This window comes from Tupaia chinensis, unplaced genomic scaffold, assembly GCF_000334495.1.
Source record: "Tupaia chinensis unplaced genomic scaffold, TupChi_1.0 Scaffold000600_1, whole genome shotgun sequence".
NCBI classification, from domain to species: Eukaryota; Metazoa; Chordata; class Mammalia; order Scandentia; family Tupaiidae; genus Tupaia; species Tupaia belangeri.
The window spans coordinates 6,198,245-6,203,269 of NW_006160117.1; positions in this window are offsets into that span (position 1 = coordinate 6,198,245).

Here is a 5,025-nt window from a genome sequence, read left to right on the forward strand (position 1 = left end):
GGCAGGGCGACGGCGAGAGAGATAAAAACAGCATCAAAAAAAAAAAAAAAAAAAAAAAAAAAAAAAAAGAAGCTGGATCCCTTGTGGCTGACTGTGCAATTTGAGTCCCAGACCTAGTGGTTTGAGCATATGAGATCCAGTTATACGTACATGAGTGTCCAAAGTCCCAAAAGGAAGGAAAGATAGGAGAGAAGGGATTGCAGTGTGACCATGCCCCATGGGAGGAGTTTTTTCACCCTTTCCCTCTCTCTCTCTGTTTCTCTGTCTCTGGCGAGTGTATGCACCTTCTGGCAAAAACAAAACAAAACAAAAAACACCCTGCAAAGCACTCGTCCTATAGTAAAAGTTTAAGAGATATTAACTCCTTTTCTTCATAATCTCTTCTGGTTTCTGTCAAAATATTTATTTTCCATTTACTAGACACAACCGTGTCTTCTGCTCATCCTTTTCAATCTCTCTCAGTAACCACCTTTGCTTTAGAGGCCACAGGGCCTCTGTTGTAAGTATTCCACTCTGCCTTTGTGCTACAAAGAAGCCATACACATATAAGTACATGGGTAATGATGTGCTCAATACATTTTACTTACAAAACAAAACAAAACAAACAAACAAACAACAACAACAACAACAAAAAACAAAGGTTAGAATTTGGCCTATGGGTGATAGTTGCCAGCTCTACACACACTGTGTATGTTTCTCCAACAGAAGCCCCTTCCACTCTCATGTCTTCCCCTCTTACTATTTCCTCTTTCTGGAATGCTATTTCCACTTTTCTTTCCTGATTCTGCTTTGATCTTTTAGCCTCAACTAAAATGTCACTGCCTTGGGGAAACCTTTTTTCCATTCCTCTGAACTCTTGACTAGTTTAGTTCCCCTTCTATATGCTCTCAAAATGCTGTATGCTTTCCCATTGGGCATTTTTTTCCAATTGTACTCTACCTGTATTTTAATAATGACACATACAATTAACTGTTTAAAATTTTTCTCCATGTGGTCAGGGTCTGTGAGTTCCATGTTCATTGTTGGACCAATCAGCAACAAACATAATACCTAATCCAGAGTAGGTGCACAATGTTTGTTGAATGAATGAATAGACCTAAACTTTGACATTTGGACCAACAAGGCAGTCGTAGTACTTTAAAGTGATTTTGTTGGCCTTAGTGTAAAACACTGCAGCTAATCAATTTAGCTGAAAAGGAACTGTCTTTTCAACTGGTAATGTCCAATTCAGAGTGATGTTCTGGTTCTTCCATGGACATAGAGAAACAGCTTAAGTTAGACAAATTTGACTGTCAACAGTTTCAGTCAAGATATTTTTAACAAAATGTAGTTCACTAATTCAATGAAAAATTAAAACCAAGGTGACTACCAAAAATAAGAAAGAAGAGAACTGGGACTGGCAAGATAAGCTGGATCCCACATCTTTCTCTCACAAGAACCCATTTTGGCCAACCTCCTACCTATTTGCCAGTTGACTTGTGGGAGGAGAGGATGCTCTTGCCATCAGTCTTCTTTTGTTTCTAGCTCAGAATCTGGACAACCTGAAGCAAGGGTTCCAATGAGAACTGGAGAAGCAAGAGTTACAATGAGAACTGGAGAAGCAAGAGTTACAATGAGAACTGGAGAAGCCCAGCTGCTCTGCCAACAAATGCACAACACCTGCACAAACATAGATCTTTGAGAGTAAACCTGGCTACTGCTTTGCTTTGGCCCTCATAAGTCTTACACAAGTCACTCTTACAGCCAGTGCTAACTGAGAACATACAGGGAAAGGAATTCTGGAAAATGTAATTCAGACCATCCATGTTGACCATGCATTACAAAGTCGCCATGGTAGGTTTGGAGCTAATACGATAAATGGTATGAGACTATTAAAAAAATAAATACTTATTTTTTAAAGAATTATTTTATTTAACTTTATTTATTGACTTATTTCAATTTGACCAGAGAGGGGCAGAATGAGAGAGAGAGGGGAGAAAGTAAGAAAGCAAGTTGCCAGGTCCAGGTCTCTAACTATGGTCAGCCATGAGAGAGTCCATGCCACTTGCCAGTCCCTACTATATATTTTTAAAATCTATCACCACTGAAGGATGCTGTGGTTTAAACCATCATAATTTGCAGAGAAAAACATCTCACACAATTCCAAATTGCAACATTAAAGAGATGCTTAGGAAAATTTTCAGTGGGCCAATCACAAAAGGTGTGTTTTATAGTAAATGACATTTCAAGGGTTTAAACCTTATAAAGAGGTTCAAACTGACCATAATTCTGAACAAGACAAATTCTAATGGTTCACAATATACCAATACACTCCTATTTTTTTTATTTGCGTTTTCCCCAAAATTTACATATCATTTGAAAAGTAGGCGTGGCTGTGGATTTAAAATTTAGTCGTAATTCACACAATAGTAGAAATTCAATAACCAGTTTGTCAGAGACCTGTATTATAGCACTACTTTTGTGATTCAATCTTAAACTGTATCCTTATGAACTCTAAATGCTGGTTTGAATGACCCTTGAGAATTTTTCTAATTATCTCATTCTAACTTTGTGCCCTAGCACTTCGTGTTCTTGGGAATACCATAGGAATCTTCCAGGATTCTATTCAGAATATCTTGAAATCAGGGAGTAGGTTGAATATCTGGAGAGTCTGGTTAGAAAAGGAAGGCATCGTTTCTTGATCTTACACAGCCAGATGGCAGTGTTGCTTCTTGGAAGATTGTCATCAGAGGTTTGTAGGTTTGTAGGTGGGTTTAGGGCTTGACCCTTAGCGTTTATTTTATTATTCTACTGAATCGAATCTACCTGCCACTATTTTTCTGCACTCATGTCACTGGAGTAGCAGCACAGGTCTGATTCTTTACTTTTTTCATGTATCTTAATTCCTATTCCTTTTTGTTTAAACACACCTCTCATTCCATGAAGGAAAAATATTTACCCAAAAGAAAGACTGTATTGGGGGAATTAAAACAGAGTTGCTGGCTGTTCTTCCAGTGGAAAGACATAATCAGGCAAGTAATGGTAGCGTCTTTGCAACAGATTCTGGGGAAACTGATTTGAAACCTATAGAAAAAGAATACAAAAAGCAGTTTAGTCCCATTCATGTGACTGCAGGGTAATTAGTGAAATCCAGATTAATCAGAAACTTGCTAGGCAGCGGGGTGATTTGACTAACAGCCTGGGAAGGTACAAAATAACTGGGTAATGATGTGGAACCGACTATAATGTGCAAGATTGCTCCTGGGATTGTAGAGAAATTCATTATTTAGACAGATGCTGTATCTTGTGGACAAGAGATCTTTAAAGCTGGAAATATTGTATCTTTCCCATCTGATTCTGCCTCATGCCCCAATGGACCAAGGATTGAAGGGCGGCATTAGAGAGGGGAATAGTTTTTAGAAAACTTCTCAGGTCCACTTTAATACCTGTAATCAAAGGTGGAGGGTGTGTTCTGTGTCACTCTTGGTCTTCGTCACACACCATCTTATCTGCTCCTCATAAAAAAATAAACCCTGTCTTAAGCAGGAAGAACAGGTGTCATTCTCACTTTTTTTCATAGGTGATGACCTTGAAACTCTAAGGTGTGAAATGTTAGATTTGAATGTAGATATGAACAGCCTGCAAAGACAAGTTGTTTTTATTAGTGATGCCTATGGGAGTTGCCAGATATTCAAACCGATGCTGCAACTGAAAAGTCCTCTCTTTAATTTTGCTCAGGCAGGGTAGAAAATTACATGCACAGAAGATTATTGGGCAAATCATCAACTTCATGGGTGACAGGAGCATATTTTTGTCCAGGTGAAGGTCTCAGAGATAAATAAGTGCAAACAGCATCCGCTGCTTATTAAAAATGAGAAGTTTCACCATAACAGGAAGAGTTAGCCCTAGGCATGAGGAAAATAGGTGTCTGCCTATGTGACAAGATTCAGGAAGCAGCTAAATAGCATCGTGCTCTGCCTTGATACAAATCCAAATAGATTTTGGTTCCTTTTAGTGTCATTCTCTCGAATGGAAGAGAATGCACAGGACTGGAGGTAGATATTACTGTCCTTATTGCATGGCATAGAGGAAGGTGCTAGGCCAGGTAGATGGAGTGGAACACTTGGTAAAAGGAGAGGACAAAGAGGCACAAAGCGAATTTCCAGTCTTTGAGTGCCGATAAATGAGTAGAGTCTAATTCAACACCCCTGTGAGGAATCAGGAAGTAGAAAAATATCAGCAACAACACTAATAATAAAATTAATTCCTTAGGATTTGGTAGGTACTATTCAAGGTGCCAGGTTTGGGAGGGAGTCAGGGGGAGGATTATTCTGTCTTTCAGGATTTCACAGTTTACCTTGAAAGATAACATGTGTGCATGTGAAGTCATACCTAACTGTCCAAGGAAGTTCTCTGCAGTGTGAAATGACTTACCTCAGCGCAGAGATGAGCTCAAGCCGAGGAATACAAAAGGATACGCTCTGCTTTATTCCCCCTCTATGTCTATTTTATGATTTGAGAGCACATGGGAATTTTTCTGGGGTTAGATGCAATATTTTGGAAGAGGATAACTAGGAGTTGAAAGATGTTACTTTTTTCTCTTAAAACCAGAACAAAGCTAATATGACTTCTTTTTCATTTTCCCAAAATTACACTAAGTAAGAACTGATTGAATGTTAGTCATAGATGAGAGATGTATGTGTAGAATTTAAGAAATTAAAAATACTGAATGTTTACGTTTTCCATCTATCCTCATAATTTCCCTGCAAAGAAGGTGGGACAGAGATTACTGACAATGTGGAGTTAAGATCCCTGACCACTTTGTCAAAAACAACTTTGCTGGGAACCAGCACTTAGCATAATGGTTGTGTCACTGGACTCCCACATAGTTGACCATGGTTCGCATCCCGGACCCGGTGGCTTAAAACTCACGCTGGGCGTGTGTGCATGCGTGTCCAAGATCCCGAGAGGAGAATTGAGGAGAAGGGATTGTGGCGTGGCCATCCCCCCTGGGGGGTGATTTCTCGCTTTCTGTCTCTCTGTCTC